This window comes from Octodon degus, unplaced genomic scaffold (genome assembly GCF_000260255.1).
Source record: "Octodon degus isolate 3935 unplaced genomic scaffold, OctDeg1.0 scaffold00003, whole genome shotgun sequence".
Lineage (NCBI taxonomy): Eukaryota > Metazoa > Chordata > Mammalia > Rodentia > Octodontidae > Octodon > Octodon degus.
The window spans coordinates 22,212,758-22,231,573 of record NW_004524579.1 but is presented as its reverse complement, the minus strand read 5'-3'; the positions used below and the strand labels follow the sequence as shown (position 1 = coordinate 22,231,573).

At 40.0% G+C, this 18,816-nt stretch overlaps 1 protein-coding gene across 1 annotated transcript in view; it reads right to left on the bottom strand.

The window, feature by feature from the left end:
- The window catches only part of Slc14a2 (solute carrier family 14 member 2), a 450,415-nt gene that overhangs the window by 421,591 nt on the left and 10,008 nt on the right, over positions 1–18,816 (bottom strand). The gene's annotated exons all lie outside the window — the stretch shown is intronic.

Here is an 18,816-nt window from a genome sequence, read left to right as displayed (position 1 = left end):
GAAGAAGAAGAAGAAGAAGAAGAAGAAGAAGAAGAAGAAGAAGAAGAAGAAGAAGAAGAAGAAGAAGAAGAAGAAGAAACAATTTGCCATGGCAAAAAATTTATGTAGGCATTTAAGTTGGAAAACAATTAGGAACCAAGAAGTCAATCTGAACCATCTTCACATGGCTTCCTCTACAACCAGCTCAGCACTGGTGGCTTTGCCATGTAGCTTGGCACAAGGCTATATTTAAATCACATTATTGTTTTGTGGTTTCACAGCTGTGCTTCTCAGGTGGCATTTAAGGCACTTAGTGGCCTCTCCCGTGACATTTGGCCTGGAGCAGGCTGCCCAGGAGGTGCTCTTTAGAAACCCTTGTAAGAAAGTCAAGTGAGCTAAACTTACAACAGGGCTTTTTAAGAAAGTAATAATCTAAAATGTATTTAAATGTAGTCTCTGGCCTTATGTCACAAGGAGATTGCTTGCCTGTGGTGCCATCCTGGTTTGCCAAATGGATCTTCAAAGCAGAAATCCAAAATGTTCCACATTTTAAAATAATCATCGGAATGCTGAAGATTGTTAGAGCAATGTGTTGAGGCCTGTTACTATCTTGACCCAGCTGATTTGTCCCTTTCTATTCCCACAGGTTCAGTCACAGCTCCAGCTCACATTGTTTTGTCCTTTTATTGTTCAAGGGGTTCTTGGTTAAAATCCAGTAGTCTGGCTCTCAAGGCCTGTTATGAAAGCTTCTGGTATCATGAACTGTTCCTTCCCACAGCAATATGTATTTCTTCTGTGAGAACACTTTTCTTGTACCTCTTTATCTGACAGATCACTTTCACTACCTCCTTACAAAGCTCCATGAGGGTAGTGGTAGAATCTGTAACACTGTCCCTCACTTAATGAGCGACTTGTTTCTTCATGTATGTTCCATGGTCTAGCATATCTGAAATGTGTGCCAACTTCCAAAAATGCCCCTCACTCTTCTGGACTCTGATTGCTTCATTTTTCTTGCTTATATCATTTGCATTATGACCACATTAGAAGAAAATGTCAGAGACAGAGGGAAGACAATGATTTGGTCATAATTTGCATGGGTAATAATAATAAGGGAAAGGTCAAAATACCCTGGCTAAAGATAAGGAAGGATTTTCAGTTTCATTAGGTATGAGAAAGAACTACCTTAACTGTCAAGGTACTAAGATTTTATAATTTCAGCTTTTGACAGTGAAATATGTGATTCTTTGCTCTGTACCATACTACTCAGAAGTTTCTAGAAGACAATATAAAATAACTGAAAAACACCCTGCCCATTGGCCCTTCTGACAATGTGTTTATTCTGTTTTTATTGTTAAAGATCTTAAGTAATTAAAACATGTCTTCAAAATATTATTTTTCTGCCTCAAACAATATCCCACAAAGCATAGCAATTCATTTCAATAACTTGTACAAATAACATTAAACAAACATATTTTGGAAAACAGCTAACAATTCCAAAGCTTTCCTTAAGTCTTCCTTCCTTGATATGCTGAGCAGTAGTTTTAGTTTAAAAACTGTTTTTGAAAACCTTTTTATGCCAGTCCTTGTGAAGTCTTTCTCTACTGCTTAGGTGGAGTCTAGCTTTAGGCTCTGTGGCAGGCAGAATAGTGGAACTAAAGATGTCTGCAGTTGAATCCCTAGAACTTGTGAGTTGGTTACCTTGTATGTGTAATGGGACTATGCAGATGCAATTAAGATAAAGGTCTTGAGATGGGCTGACTTTTCTATATTAATCTACTTGGGTGGGCACAATCTAACCATATCACTTCTTAAAACTGGACAGCCTTCCTTTGCTGTGCTCAGAGACAAAGAGCTGTCTACAAAACATTTGACAGAATCAATGTTGCCTTTGAAGAAAGAAGTAGTGCACAAGCCAAAAAATGCAGGTAGCTTCTAGAAGCTGGAAAAGGCGAAATAATGGGTTCTCCCTTAGATCTTCCAGAAAGGAGCACAAATCTGCCATCACTTTGGTTTTGGCCCAGGGATATCCATGTTGGATTTCTGACATACAGAACTGTAAGACAATGAAATTGCAGTGCTTAAACCACTAAGTTTGTGGTACATTTTTATGGCAGTAATACAAAATTAATATAGACCTTATGAAATAATGAAAGAGGAACCAGAAAAGAAACCAACAATCCAAGGGCATCCAAGATTAATTTTGTAAGAGTGGAATCAATCAATAATAGTTATGATGATGATGGTAATGAGAACTTTGGAATAGCACTGAATATTTACCAACCCTTGTTCCAAGACATGCATATAGTAATTCATAGAGCTCTCAAGATAAATTTTCTTGTTGACATCACTTTACAGTTGAGGGATATTAACAACTTGCCCAAAAATATATCAGAAGCCCACACAGACTCTGGATTGGAATACAAGCCGATTGGCTATAAATGAATGTTCCTAATCACAACATTCCACAGAGTGGAGACTTCTACTTGGGAGTGCAGCACCAACTTCCTGGATTAGACATTTACTTGACTTTAAACTGGTAAGTAGGATTTTGAATGAGGAGACTCACAAGACCACTTTGTGGCATTAGTGCTGTGGCAGTGCCTTGGGACCTCCTCTGTGCTTGGGAGTGGTGTTTGAATTAATGCTATTTGGACAGGCAGAATGCCCTGGAGCTCATTTATTTCTCTTCTGATCCACAGGGAACACAAAGGCCAGAAGAGAGTGGAAAGGGGCAATTTTATAAAGCTTATTTTATGAGACCAATTTATGGTTTGACTCTCAGGAAGTTGGTATTTATTATATGTTTATCAAATTCAGAATTATTTTTTCCCTCATCTTTTATTTTCTCTGTGTGGTGCTGGGGATTGAACCTAGGACTTAGCACAAATTAGACAAGTGCTGTTCCACTAAGCTGTATCCAGCCCTCCCTCAACATTTAACTTGACTAACTCCTAACGCTCTGGAATCAGGACATAGCCTCTATCTGTGCCCACCTAAACATCTACCAAGGGGCCTAATTCAGCACAGGGCCTTACTGAGGAAGAACTCAGTAGATGAATGAACATTTGGGTCATGGCATATATTCCTGATATTTCATTAAAATTGTCACTTTGTTTTCTCAAAAGAATGCTGGTGACTTATGCACAGTACAGAGCAGAGAAACATGCACTTGCCAAACCAAATGGAGTCTTTGTAAAAGTTTGGAAGCCATATTTCAGCAATTCCCATCCTCTTTTAAGAGTGATGGTGGTAAGAGCTGTGTATTTAGTGAAAGGCTATGGAAATCTCTGAAGAGATGGACTGGGCCAGGTCCAGCTGGGCAGCTGTGTAATCATGGACAGTCCCATGACAGGAATGCTGATACGCCTCATCCTGCATATTCCTTATATTACACCTCAGAGGTGTGACATCATGCAACACAGCTTGAGCCCAGGCCAGATATACTGGGTGTCTCCCTATATCCAGAAAGCATGAATCTAATTCCTGAACTTAAAGAATCCTGTATGTGGGCTGGGGAGGTAGCTCAATGGTCTAAGCGCCTACCTGGCAAGCACAAGAACCTGGGTTTGATCTCCAGTACAGCAAATGTCAGCTCTGCCCCCCGGGATGCTCTGCTGGCCACAGAAATCGGGCATGGTGGCACATGCATGACTAATCCCAGTGCTGGGGAGGCTGAGACAGCAGGATCACCTCAAGACTGAGCTGCATAGTGAGACCCAGTACCAAATAGATAAATAAATAAGGATCGGCCAAATAGCTCAGCAGATTAAAGTGCTTGCAAGCAGGCTCAGGGGCCGGGATTTTGATCCCTGGGCCTGCCATGGCAACTGAGACCAGGCGTGGTGGTGGTGCCTGTAATCCCAGCTCTTGGAAGGCTGTAAACAGGTGGATCACTACGAGTTTGATTTAGTAGCGAGACTCTGAACACCCGGTAGACCCTTCCCTAAAATATAATAAATAAATAAATAAATAAAATAAAATAAATAAAATATTAAAAAAGAGTGCTGAATGCAATTTGACATTTCTTATGTCAAATGGTGAAGAATGACATTTTCACATCAGGGTCTGTTGAAGGTGAAAATCTGACACCAGGAAAATACATTGGAGTTTTGATTACCCTGTACGATAAATAAAGGTGACTCATCCACATCCAGTTGAAAGGGCAAGGGGCAAGCTTCATGAGGAAAACTTCCTGTGTCCTGCCTTTGAGGCAGTAACCTAGTATAGCCTATACAACACTAAGGGGCTAGAATTCTTTTGCACAACCTATGAGAATCTGAAAGCTAAAGCAGGCCCCACTTGGTGGTGGTGTGTTTTAACTGTGAGTACCACTGCACGAAGGGGCAGCCAAGAGAGGCTCCCAGCATGTGGCACACAGCTCCATTTCCAGCAAATTTTCTGATAGCTGGGTATGGTGGCTTATGCCTAGAGTCCCAGTACTCTAGAAGGTTAAAGCAGGAGAATTGCAAATTGAAGTGCAGCCTATACAATTTAGCAACTTAGTGAGACCCTGTCTCAAAGCAAAAACTAAAAAAAGGGCTGGAGATATAGCTCATTTCAAAGGCCCTGGCTTTAATCCCCAGTACCACACTCACAATAAATGTTTCTGACAATTACTTTTATTAAGACTCACCATTGTCATGGCAACTTGGTCATATATTCTTTTCCAGTGACCTTAAATATTTTTTCTTTTCTTTTAAACCAAAATACAATTCAACTTTAAAGAAAATGTTGTAACAATAATAAATCACCCATGTCTTTCTCTAACGCAACCTCCATTGTCATTGTTCTTATTCTTAATCCTTTTAATCAATGACAGATTCTCTCTTGTCTTATAGAAAAGACATCCTCAGTGAGAAAATGAAAATTGAAAAGGAAGAATTCTTCCATTATCTACTTAAAGTGATACAATCAACATTAAATATCACACAAAGGATTTTTTCGTATATAAACCTAGAACCATTTTTCCCTGCAGTGGAATCCAGCCCTAAGGCTTAGGACAAGTTCCTTTGAAATTTAGCAAATTAAAGTAACCAACATATGCATCTAGTTAAAGCAAGGAGCCAGAGAATGTGGCTGGCAAGGGCATGGAAAGAGCGGTACGTGCCTGCACAGACGAGCTTGCCTTTCTGGATTGGTGCTCTCTACCGTAATCTGAGCCCAGTTAACTTCCCAAACTATTCTTCTACCATTTTGCCAGGCAAGCCTTGGAATTAGACCTAGCCAGGCTTCACAGTCTGCTGTGGTTTGACTCTATCCCCTTGACAACTCAGCTGTTATCAGTGGTAAAAGAGAAGGGTCCTTTAAGAGGTGATCAGACCACTAGTGCTCTTCCTGCTTAGGGGACTGAGTGCCTTAGAAATGACGCTTCCCTTAGCTACTTGCCTTCTGCCCTGGGAAGATGTAGGAGGCAGGTTATCAATGTGCAAATGCTGGTACCTTACATGTCCCAGGTTACAGAACTGTGAGAACTACCTCTCTGTTCTCTATAAATTTCCCAGACTGTGACATTTTGCTACAGTAGCACCGAGGGGTAGAGGCATCATCCTTACACTTGCAACTTACCTGCATCTTCCCCTTTGCTCTGGCCTTCCAGTGTCGCTCTCCTTGCACTTATGAGCTGTGTGGCAATGGCAAAGAGCCTTCTGTCCTTCCCACATCGAGCATGGAATGATAATTCGCACTTTTTTAGCCTGTCTTCTAGATATAAGAGACCGAATGACTTCTTTCTCAACAACAGGACAAAGAAGTTTACTTTTCTTGAACAGACGTTGGTTCTTTTTTAAAAATATATATTCTTTTTCTTTTTAAAATTATTTATTTGTTAGATATAGGATCTCGCTACACAGTTCAGACTCATAGTGACCCTACTATCTCAGCCATCCCAACACCAGGGTTTTGGGACCAGCACGGCATGTGGTACGGGGGATCGAACTCAGGTCCTTTAGCTTGCCAGACAGGGGCTTAGGCTGCCGAGCTATCTCCACAGCCCCCGGAGGTTGCTTCTGAGGATCATTTTTTTTTTCTTTTAAAAGGTAACAGTGCTGATGTCAAATTTTCATTTTTTTTCCTTCCTTGAGTACAGATGTGAGCTCCAGAGGTGCATAGCCTTCTTGTAACATGAAGAACCTTAAAGAGGGCTGGGGAGATAGCTCAGTAGAATAAGCATTTGCTTGGTAAGCACAAGGTCCTGAGTTCAATCCCCAGTACTGAAAAAAAAAAAAAAAGAGAACATTAAAAAAGGGCAAGAAAATGCTCATCTTTCACTGAGCTATAACGTGTATTTCCACCACTGCCTGCTGCCACACTCCTTCTCCAAAATCAGCTATTTGCTTAAGTCACAGTAACCTTGGGTTTTTTTTTGTTTGTTGTATTACTTGTAACCCTAATTCTGTTAACCGATAGAACATCTTTATCAGTTTCCTGAGAGGCAATGAATAGAGTAGATTCAAACTTGTCTAGAGCCAATTTTAGTTTTAAAACCTGGCACTGTCACTTACTAACTATATAACCTTGGACAAGTTATCGAATTTGTATAAAGTACTTTTCCAAAATGTGGGAATAGGGTCGGGGAGATGGCTCAGTAGAATAAGTGCTTCCCTGGCAAGCGCAAGGGTCTGAGTTCAATCTCCGGTTCTGCAAAAAAAAAAAAAAAAAAAAAAAAAATGTGGGAAAAATAGTGGTGTGTGCTTCATATAACTGCTAAGAGAAATAATACACATGAAATATGTACAGCACACACTGGCAGGTGCATGTCGAACAGCCCTGGCGTTCCGGTGCAGGTGCTTCCCTGGTCCTCAGCTTCCAGGGAAGATCAGAGTTTCTGAACTTCTCTTGTTTCCCAGAGTGGGATCCACTGACCCAGGCATTATAGCCATGCCTCTGACTCTACTGCATGGAGAGACTTAGAAGTGTATATGACCTGTGTCCCCTGCCAGTGACTTCTGGGCCTCCAGCCTGCAGCCAGCCACCTTGGCTGTAAGGAGCTTTCACAGTTGTTAGTACGGGCCCCTCAGCTGAGAGAGGGTCTCTTCCTGCTCTACCCATCAGAGTTTCTTTGTTTTTGTTTTTGGCAGGGCTGGGTATCAAACTCCAGACCATGTGCATGCTGGGCAAGTTCTGTGCCAATGAGTTGTATCCTCATCCCCTACCAGTGTCATAAAGGGAAATTTTGCAGCAAATGGAAGAAGAGAGTTATAGATCCATTTTCAGTGCCCTGCCTCCCAGGCCCCGTGACTGGGCAGCTCCGAGGCCTGGCCGTTACCATGGTAGTCAGCCCTGGGACCCCACACATCAGCCTCTTGGTTTCCATCACATTTCAAGGATGGGAAAAATAAATTTTTCAAAGAGTTTCTTTACCCTTTGGGAACTAGGGATTATGCTGAAACTTTATTATTACTTTAAATAAATAAATTACTCCCTTGAGGTCAGATGAAAACACACTTTTATTAAATTTTTAAAGGAGGATCAGAATTAGAGAGAGCAAAATTAAAGGTGCCCAAGCAGATTGAAGTGGCTCCTTAGAAACTGACAGAATAGCAATTTGTATTTATATTATGTTTCTCATCAAAGGACCATTTCACAAAGGCCTAATTTTCCCAGGGCTGCCCCACAGTGCTCAATACGGGGGATGCTAAAGACTTGCCAGACTGGGTTACCAGACCTGGGGCTCTGTCCAAGGTGTTTGACCTCTGGTCCTGGCCTGCAGGGTTAGCTGAGTCTCAGACCCTGCAGTAAAGCTGAGAGGGGGTTTCTGTGACTCCACAGGTCAACGAGAAGGAGAGTAATTGTCTTCTACATAAGGATTCCTGCTGGAGACTGGTCATGGAAGCACAATCTGGACTGAGGGGATATCTACCTCCTGTCAACACACACACACACACACACACACACACACACACACACACACACACAGAAACTCTTGGAAAGAGAAGCTTATCTGGGATTGAGTTAACTTTTCAACAGTCTGTTAGCAGGAGCCAGAATTTCTGACTATGATTTTCCTTATTTTTCTGACATGGCAGACAGTTGCAGACTACTTTTCCTTTCCTTTTGCCCTAAGAGAGACACAAGACATAGTTGAGCATCTGTCGAAAGATCCTATTTAGTCTTTGTCTCGGTAATGCTTGGTACATTGTAAGAATTAAGTAAGTGTCCAGCAATGAAATGACTGTATATGTGGATTAGTAAAGGAGCAGGTAGATAAATGAAGTAGGTGGTAGGTCCAAGTTTTCAGGTAGAAATGGCCACTCTCTCTGCTCCTGGGGAGCTGGAGAGGATTTCACTCTTCAAACACAGAAGCAATGAAATGATATGAGAACCTCTTGTTGAAAATGTACTCTTTATATGGCATTATGATACAAACTAAAGATATGTTTAAAGTTTGTAAAAAATTATAATCCTCAGCAGAGTCTTTCCAGTGCCCTCACTGTATAGGAGAGCAAGCCAAAGCTCAGAGAGGCTGTGAGTTGAGATTGGCTTGGTATACTCAAGTCAGGAACAGAGCTCTTCCCGGGTATAATCCATTCTTTCCTTCAGGACATCCTGCTTCCTTCCAATCTCAGTCCTGCCTCATCTTTTCGAGGCAAAGTTTATGTCCATACTTGGTCTGTGGAAATTCCATATTTTCCATTCTCTCTCTCTCTCTCTCTCTCTCTCTCTCTCTCTCTCTCTCTCTCTCTCTTTCTGGCAGAACTGGGGATTGAACTCAAGCCCTTGCCCTTGCCCGGGAAGTGCTTATTCTACTGAGCCATCTCCCCAGCCCCTCCAGGCCTTCTCTTATTTAGCAAAAATTCTGCATTTTATTTACAGCCCAACCACATCATCATTCTCTCAGGCTTTCACAGAGAGCAAATTGGTCAAGCAATGGCCGTGACTCATCCACATGGCTGACACTGACAAAGGATCTACAAACTGTGGTAAAGGGTTTCAGGATAAATCCTGAGGGGATTTGACTGATGTAATCAGATACAAAAGTTACATTTCTTGTTATATAGGTCTTGCTTTATCTTGGTCTTAGCCATCCGGGAGAAAAGTGTAAAAATGAAATATAAAAAGTAAAGCCATATTAATATGCTGAGCTATAAAAGGCTCAAGTCAACAACTTCTAACTTTGCCAGTCTTATGAATAGCCCACTACTATTATGTATTACTGGACTATATCAGAATATTTTGCTGAATTCACTCACCTACAATATTTAAATGACAATGGAATCCCCTTCTCTGACAGAACTAAACAAAAGAGGGGGATATAAATGAAGGACTATTTTGTATCTGTATATTCAAAATAGGGTAGACATACAGCTACATTCTCTTAATTCAATGAATAGAGAGATTTGTTCTAATAGTGTCTGTGGACAGGATATCATGTCTGCATCTTGTACAATGAATAACCACTAAGACAACAATATGCTATGTATTAATTATTGACATTGTGCTAGTAATCGGTTGTGAAACTGTCTCATTGCTATTGGTTTCTCAATAAAACTATTAAAAAAACAAAACAAACAAAAAACCAAAGCAAGTCTTCCAGTTTTCAGACTATCTCCCACTATTGCCACCAAAATTTTATTTTATCAAGAAGGGATGGAGAGGAGTTCTGACTTCAATTAATAGCAGTTTGGGTAGTCTGTGCAATGACAGGTGATGTCCGTGATGCATGGGTGGGCTGTTTTCCTTCCCGAGCCTCAGTATTGCCTCATATACAGTGTCTTAGTTACTTTTCTTTCATTTCTGAGGCAAAATACCTGATGCCCAAAATTAAGGAAAGAAAGGCTTCTTTGACCTGCAGTTTGTGGAAGTTTCAGTTCATAGTTAGCTAGCTCCAAGGCGGAGTAGTGCGACAGAAGGACAGCTGTTAATGGTGGCAGGAGACAGTGAAAACAAGATCAAAAAGGGAGGAGCAAGCTTCCTTTCCATCTCTTGTATTGTTTGCACACTACCCACCCTAGGAAAGGTGTAGCACCCATACCACTAATCCTAGCAATAGACAGTGAACCAATCACAGACTCAAAATTTAGCCCCTTCTAAAATGCTTGCACCTATGACCCATTGAGGATTTGAGGGAACATCCAGACACAAACCACAACTCACAGTGACTGTGAGCTCCCTGCATGTGGCACCCCATCATCATCCATTATCCCTGCATCCCCTGAGGCAGGTCACTGCATCACTCTAAGCTATAGTGTTTTCATTTAGAGAAGTAAAGGTGACAATATAGACACAAGCTCACAGGGCTATTGGAAGAGTTCAAAGCTTCAGTAGAGAGAGAGGGCCTGGTATGTAATCAAGCTGACCATGGTGATCCAGAGTGAGCGTAATGGTCCAGAAGCCTGTTCTCATATGGGCAGTGTCAGTCTCCATGGGTTAGTGGAGGCCTGAGGCTGAGTGGGCATCCAAGGGTTTTCAGTAGCCCTAGTTGAGTGTCATGGAGGAAAGCAGCAGCTGACAGAAGAGGAAAGCTATCTGGTACCAACTCCTGGAAAGACTGATCCTTCACAAGGTACTTAAGAAGTATTAGACAAAAATGGGGTCCAAATGGCTTACAATATTTAAAAGAGATGATAAAACTCTGCTATATTAGAAGGGCAGTAGGCAATGTTTGTTGGTCTGAGTGTCTCCTTGGATAAACATTGTTCTTTCCCGCCTTTACTTCCTTGCTCATGGCCTTCCAGCTGCTGTCCAACCCCATCTTCCCTGGACCCCCATTTTTGTCTATGTGAGTCGTGACCATCCTTGGCACCCAATGGAAATTTAGTTGCTCTGTGGAATCCTTCTCCCTACTGCACTCTGAATGTCCTTCTTCCTCCTTCCTCTGAGCCCTTACATCAGCACTGTGTATCTCTCACACATCAGTTTCAGTATGGGGTCCACAAACTAATATTCCATTGTTTATGTTAGGCCCTGGTGATTAGTTTGCTCCTCTTCCTCCTCCTTCTTTTTCTTGTACTGGGAGTCGAACTCTGAGCCTTGTGCTTGCCAAGTAGGTGCTGTGCCACTGAGCTATATCCCTGGCCCAATTTATAGTTCTTGTAAACAGGGCCTATACCAAGCAAGGGTTTATATTCCAACATCAAGTCAGTGTTGAGGCCAGATGAAGTTGATGACCACTTTTTAAGCTATGTACTTATTGAGCAGAGAGAGAAGCACCAACCAACTGACCTGGCAGAGTCCTAAAGTTTTAGCCAGTTCAAATCCTTTCATCAGAAATAAATAAGTAGAGGCCGGGAAGATAGCTCAGTTGCATAAGTGCCTACCTGGCAAGCACAAGGTCCTGAGTTCGAACCCCAGTATCCTCCCCACCAAAAAAACAAATAAATAAGTAAATGGAGAATCCAAAGGGTATTTCTATCTCAGAATCATGGTTGTTGTCATAGAGCAGCCACCAACTGTAGCTGTACTTGGGCTGTGAAAGTGCCCTAAAATTTCTAAGAGACTCAAAGCCACATTATGCTTTCTATACTTTCTATCTCTTTTTTCTTCCCTCCTTTTTCTTAATGGAAATTCCAAGCTTAGCTGTTTAATTGGAAAAACAACCAGAAATGTATGCTCACTTTTGATCTCTTGTGGGTCTTCTAAACTTGCTCTATTTTGCCCCTTTACCTTCTACTCCATGGTGCTGAAAATCCTTCAGTTCCCCAAGGCTCCCATGGAAGCCTTTGCATACATTTCCCACTTGTCACTTCACCCTTGCCAGGCTTTGCCTTCTTAGTACTTGTCTTTAGGATGATCACCTATGTAAAGTCCACCACCACAGCTTCTGCTGAGTATTTTTATCAAGTACTAGGATTCCTTTCATTTGTCCTGCTGAGAGTCCAATTAGATTGCTATTTAGAGCCCTTATTTTATTGCATTAGAACTCCCCAGTGTCACACTGAGTATCTGTTCGAGTTACACTTCCCCTGGAAGTGTTCTTGTTTGGGAGAAACCCTCTTCTTTCCATCACACTCATTTTTTAAGTATGCTTCAAAGAAGGGCTTCCATCTTGCTAACAGTCTGTGTCTCTCTTTGGCTAGAGTAACAAATGTGGCAGTGACCGCTATTAGAATCTACACCAATCAGTGCCTCACTCCCACACTACACTGATTGGTCTATGGGAGTTTACTTATGAAACATGTGCCAATCAGAAGATTGCCCATGGAATTTTTAAACTCAAGCATAGAGTTAAGTATTCCTTTTGATCTTCAATGAGGCACTAAAGATGTACAGGCTGACATGCTGAAAAGCCATGATTCTCTCCCACTAGAGTAACTATGCTGGAACAACAAAGCAGACTGAGAGAGAAGAGCCAACACAATATTTGAAGAAAGAGATTCAACCATGTTTAATTCTTTAGTTTCTCAGTGTAGCTACACCCCTGCCAGGTAAGTGATTTGATCAGATTATGCTGATGTAAGATGAATTTTCCTCTGCCGAAGTTCTATGTTGAACTCTTAATCACCATTTCCTCAGAATGTGACTATGGTTAGATGTAGACATTTAAGAAGAAATTAATTTAAAATGAGGGAATTGGGGTGGGTTTGTATTCAATATGCTTCATTGTCTTATAATAAGATGGAAAAAGTGGACCTAAAAAGTGACAGCAGAGGCGCACATTCACAGCAAGCAGGCGGTCTCAAGCCATGAAGAGAAAGTGATCATTTGTAAGGCAAAGAAAGAGGCTTCTAAAGAAATCAACCCTGCCCATTCTGCCAACTCCAAATTGGGGATTCATGGGAAAATAAAACCTGTGGAACTCTGAGGAAAGTCTTGGCAACTGAATACAGACCTTTACCTTCATTCTCTCCCTGCCCTTTCCTTGTTCAATTAGCTCAAGATCAATCTTTAGGTCTTGCAATGAAAAGTGGCAAGTACAGGCTGTCAAAATATCTTGAACAGATGTAATGGTGACTGTATTCCAGATGGTTTCAGGTCCTGTCCTGAGGCCCGAGGCCTGAGACATTAGGGTGATGAATATGTAAATTCATGGATTCATTTTGGACTCAGGTCAAGCAAAAAAAATCACACAGCTAATACTGCCTCAGTTTGACGAATTAGTGGCTGCCTGAAACATTTTGTTTGTTAAACAATTTTTTTCCCTTAATAGAATCCAGAAAGCTAGGACTGAAAACTACAAAACTAAATTTTAGTGAGTAATAATGATCTGAACAACTTTGATTGCAAAAAAGCCTGACATTCTTTCTGCCTGGCTCCAAAACATCTAGAACTTTCTTTCTAGTTGGCCTTAGACAAGCTCTTCAGTAGGAAAATGCAGTGTAGTTGGTCAATTGTTTGAATCTAGGTGATTTGTATTAATTTTTAAAATTATTTATTTATATATTTGGTACAAGGTCTCACTTCACAGTTCAGATTCATAGTGATTCTCCTATCTCATCCTCCCTAACACTGGGATTATAGGCATGTGACATCACACCCAGTTTTGGTGGTCAGCATGGCTTTTGGGGCTGGCATGGAACATGGTACCAGGGATTGAACCTGGGGCCTTGTGCTTGCTAGGCAGGTACTTAGACAGATGAGCTATCATTCTAGCCCCAGGTGACTTATTTTAAATAGAACTGGATCACACTTTCTTTTTTAAGCCCACTTTTCCACTTCAAAATCAGTTATTTGATTAGGAATAGGCATTCCCAAGTCCATTCTGAAAAATTTAACCTGGTAAAGATTAATATAATTTTTTTTTCATTTAATGATATTTTTAATTTTTTATTAATTTTATTGAGGAACAAATAGCAATGAGACAGTTTCAAAACAGATTTAGGACAGTTTTGATAATTAATATAGTGCATATTGTTGTCTTCATAGTGGTTATTCATCGTACAAGTCCCAGACATGATATTCTATCTGAACACTATTAGTACAAATCTTTCTTTTCATTGAATTAAGAGAAAGCAACTGTATATCTATCCTAACTATTTTGTAAATACAGATACAAAGTGGTCCTTCATTTGTATCCCCTTTTTTGTTTAATGGTGTTTTCTGAGTTCTACATTAGATCCTGATTCATTCACCAAGTAGTAGCTACTATGTTCCTATTGGTCATCGAGAGACAAAGTAGCCTGAGCACATCCTACAGAAAGCATATCACTGAACTACGATGTGGTACTCTATTCAAAGTGCCTCTATACAAGAGTCAGCCTTGGAGGCCACCTCTCCACTTTATCTCTCCCTTTGGAGTGGGGATTGAACCCAGGTCCTTCACAGTGAATACATCCTCAGGTCTTTGTATTTTGGAGACCAGCTATCATTACATTGTCCATGTGGAACTGGAAATTGCAATCTCTCTTTCTCAGTACCCCAGAGTGCACCATTGTGCAGAATCTGGAGAATACTTCTTAAAATTGAATGCCTGCATTATCTATTACCATTTGATTTTGTTGCTTGGTTGGTTTTTGTCCTCTGCAATCTTTATTTACTATTTCCCACTCATTCTATTCCACTAAAAGGATTTTCTTACTCCTAAAATATAGTTTCTGAGTATATTTTCCTTCCTTCTTGTTTTTCAACATCACCACTGCTTGTTTGAAACTTTACTCTGAAAAGTTCAGAAAATAGGTTAAAAACAACTGGAAATTTAGTATGTTATTGAAAATATTCACAAACTGACAATTTCTTTCAAATATGGCAATGGGGAGCTGGTTTTTTACTACTTTTTGCTCTTTTAGAAAGGGACCTACCTACGTGAGTTTCACTCAGGCCTCTATCTTACCTATGAATTTGATAACTCCTTCCCAGTTTTATCTCTTCGTCTTCACTGGATTCTCTGAGTCTTCCTTCCCTGTGAACTTCCATCTAACAAAGGCTTTAACTATCCACACATTTTTTTTTTGCTTCATGAAGCAAAAGATTATGATGTATACTTTATTTCAATAAGATTATTTAAATACCATTACTATGTCTGCTGCAAAAAGACAGATAAAAATACGGAAATTATTTACAACATCAATTTCTCAATTTTCTTTATGTACAGACAAGGTATACTCTAAAGCTCAGCGAAAGGAATTTCAAAGCAAATAGCAAACAAATTCCCTGAGTGAGAATATAAGTGCCTTTGTCCAAACAATGGGAAAATTGAGACAAATTTATTTATCTGTGGATCACAACCCACTCAGTTCAGGGTTGAGAAACCCACTCTTTCACTTTTGCAGCTGCTCTTTCCTTTTTGTCTTCTTAACATTTTACCTTGGTTTAATTCAGAATATTTCAAAGCATTACTGAAATAACAACTAAAACAACTGATTTTGAGTTCAAATGTGCTTGGAAATCACTGAGGAAAATAAGCCACCCCCCCTTTTTTTCTTTAATCAGAGTGTTTTCTCAAGACTTGTAAATGCTTATGTATAAGAAAACCTATGAAGGAAGCAACACCCATGAGTTTACCTGGCATTTCCTGCCACTTCTTTTTTTCTTCTTGTATTTTTATGCATTTGGTACAGGGTCTCACTATGCAGCTTGAATTTGAAGTGATCCTTCTGTTATCAGACTCCCCAGCTCTGGGATTAGAGGCATGTGCCACCACGCCCAGTCTTAATAGCATGGCTCAGCTCATCCTGGCGCATGGCTGTCACACCAGGTGGTGCTGGGTATCGAAATCTTGCCTATGCAGGCACTTCCTCCTCTGAGCTATCTCGCCAGCCCTTTTCATGCCACTCATGTGTGTGTGTGTGTGTGTGTGTGTGTGTGTGTGTGTGTGTGTGTGTCTTTTAGGATTAGTGGCTAGAGAACACTGGCTTGATAGCAGAAGCCACTTCAAAAACTTAAAGAAGAAAATGTAAAGATGCAAAAAGTTTTGTTCTTTTTTTAAAACATACAAGTTATTACTTTACTTACCATCAGAACTAATAACTTCCTGGGAAGAAATACAATTTCTAGTTGGCAACATATGGCATATTCTTTGTAAAAAGGCTGTGTTCAAGACCTTAAGCCAAGTAGGATGAAAATTGAGGATTGCATCCATAACGACAAAAATAAAAACAAAGAAAGAAAAGGTTCTGAAAGCCAGGCTTATCAAAATAGAAAGTCTTTTCTAAATTCTAAAAGGTCTCCTTTCTAGATCCAAAGCCAATCTTGGCAAATTTAATGACAGAATTTTACCCAAACTCATAGTAACAAAAATACACAAAAGTAGGGATGTTTCTATCAGATAAATAGTGGAGAAAAAATTCCCAGGAATGAGAATAGGGCAGATTCCCCATGTAGGAGGCAGATGCCCCAGGTCAGAATCTAATCTCATTCTCAGAGAACCAAAGGCCCTGACCTTTGGGTGTTTGGCTGAAGATGGGAAGTGGGTTGACTGAAACATCATACCATACAGAACAGGTCTTCTGGAACAACCATGATATTGATCTCTGCCCAAGATATCTAGAAGATGTAGGGACCCTTTGACTCTCCATCTACTTTGACTGGAATTTGGGGGAGACAGGGATGCTAAGACCAAGCAACACCAGTTTAGATGAGGTAAATAGCAATGGAAGGACCCTATAAGCATGTTTATAGTTTAATAACTATGGGTTTTCATTGTAACTAGCAACCCATGATCATAGAATACCCGCTGAGAAAAATCACACTGGACATTCACCAGCACAGTGTGTCTAGGAGTCCGCAAAGACCAAATCTCTGGTGTTTAGCAGTGAGGAGCACACACATTGTTTCCTAGCCCCTGTAGGACATCTCAGAATTCCCTACGGTCTTCTAGTCGTCTTGGAATGAGGTATGGAGATTCTTCTTTGAAAAGAAAGATAACCTCAACTGAACATTTAGACTTCAAATTCATCAAACATTTACCCAGATTAGGTTTAATTAAATATAAAGCCTAGTCTAAAATGAAAGATTGAATTATGAGGAGGACAATAAAAATATCTTTTTTGAACCATTTTAACTTAGAATACATGAATGCTCACATGTCACATGTCTAATAACAAGCTGACTGGAGTACCCTAGAGATTCATGATATGCTTTATACTATTTTTAATATCTGTCCCTTTAATATATGCTATATAAAAATAAAAAAGGAGAAAACATGGATTTTGTTTCTTCCCTTCCACTCATTCCACCAAAGCCAAAATAAATTTTAAGACAGTTTTATAAAAGGATATCACAGGAAATTATAGAGAGAATCCTGGGAAAATCGGTCCTGAAGTCACAGGACTTAGTTTTAGAACAGTAGTAGTTATGGCCACAGTTTTCACATGAAGCATTCTGTTAATAAGCTGAGGCAAATATCTATCTGGACTAGTGAATTCCAGTGAAAGTAATAAGTGAAGTTTTCAATCTTCAAAAATGTTTGAACACCACTCCTTTTTAAAGGAGGAAGCCCAGAAAGTCTCATAACTGGATATTTCCCCTGGGGAACTAATATTCTCTCCCAGGTCAAACTTGAGCTCTCTTTACCATTCTGTGAGGCAATACTCACAAGAAAATGATTCCTCCTATTTTTTTTCCTTCCTGCTCTTTTACATTAACATTCACTTTGTTTTAAGAAATCACTGAATGTCTATTTTCTAATTAGCACTTTCAAGAGGAGACAAACTGAAGACACAGCAATAGACAATTTTAAAAGTTGACAACCAGGCCTTGGATGTTGAAATGACAAAGTTGACTCACTGGTGGCTCTTGCTCCATGTGTAAGATGAGGTGGATAAGACGTTTCATCACAGAACTAACTCTGCAAGCAGCACCATGCAAAGCAGGTGAATATTGATTCTTAGTCTTAAGCTCATACATAATTAATAATTCTACTTAAAGCTACAGGCATTAGTATTTTTTTCCTGATTCAATGGTGTTAAAAAAACTCATTATGTTTAATATTCCATAAAGCGTGACTTCCCATCTCCTAAGAAGTCATTCACATTTCTTCTTTCCCTAAGCCTTCTTTGACCATCCATCCCTCAACAGTTACACCTTTCTCTGAAATTCAAGAGCATTTATTGCTTATAGCACTCACTGGGCTTATGAAGCTATATATCTTTTTTTTTTCTTTAATCAACATAGTTCAATAGATAATAAAACCCTCCCAGGTAGGAACTACTTTAGGTTCCTCTTATTATGCCCAGGTTTCTTTTTTTTTTTTTTTTTGCTAGATCCTGATCTGCACCTCATAAATGTTCAATAAATGTTTATTGTTAATGATGATATGCTTTGGACACATCTGAAACAATCTGGATAAACACAATACAGGAAAAGTGCAAATCATCATCTAACAAACATGTAAGCCAAGAAATCAATATGAGAGCTGTCTGAGCACCAAGTGAAAGACAGAGTAATACCCTCCTCCCTGCTCCAATATGCAACATGGTGATGGATGATGCTACATAAAATTATCGATAAAGACCCAATGTAGTCACAATGATTTCTGAGCAGGAGCAAGAAATATTAGATACAGAATGTAACATTACAACAAAGGCAATAGAACAAAAAGACCGAACTTCGCAAAACAGATACATTCAGTTGATGAAGAACCTCTTTGCAAAGACGTAGTTCCAAGCATAATGAAAGTGTGATGCTTTCACATCCTCTCATCTACCTATCCAACATAAAGACTGATGTTTGCTACTCCCCTCAGGATATGAGGTATGTAGACCTTGCCACTTCAACAAAGGAACAAGAAGGCAAACTCTGCTATTTAACCTTTGCCAAAACAAACTTAAACCTTTCACATGAGTTAAATTCTCACAATATGAGTGAGGCTGAGTAAATTCATGCAATTTTTATCTATATGCATAAGAAAAGGTAGAACACTTGACTTCTGGTCTGAAATTCTGTCTTCATCTGTAAGATTTGGCTTCAATTAGCAGAAGAAAGTCTGTGCCAAAGCTATCCCAGCAATAATCTCCATTTTGTCTC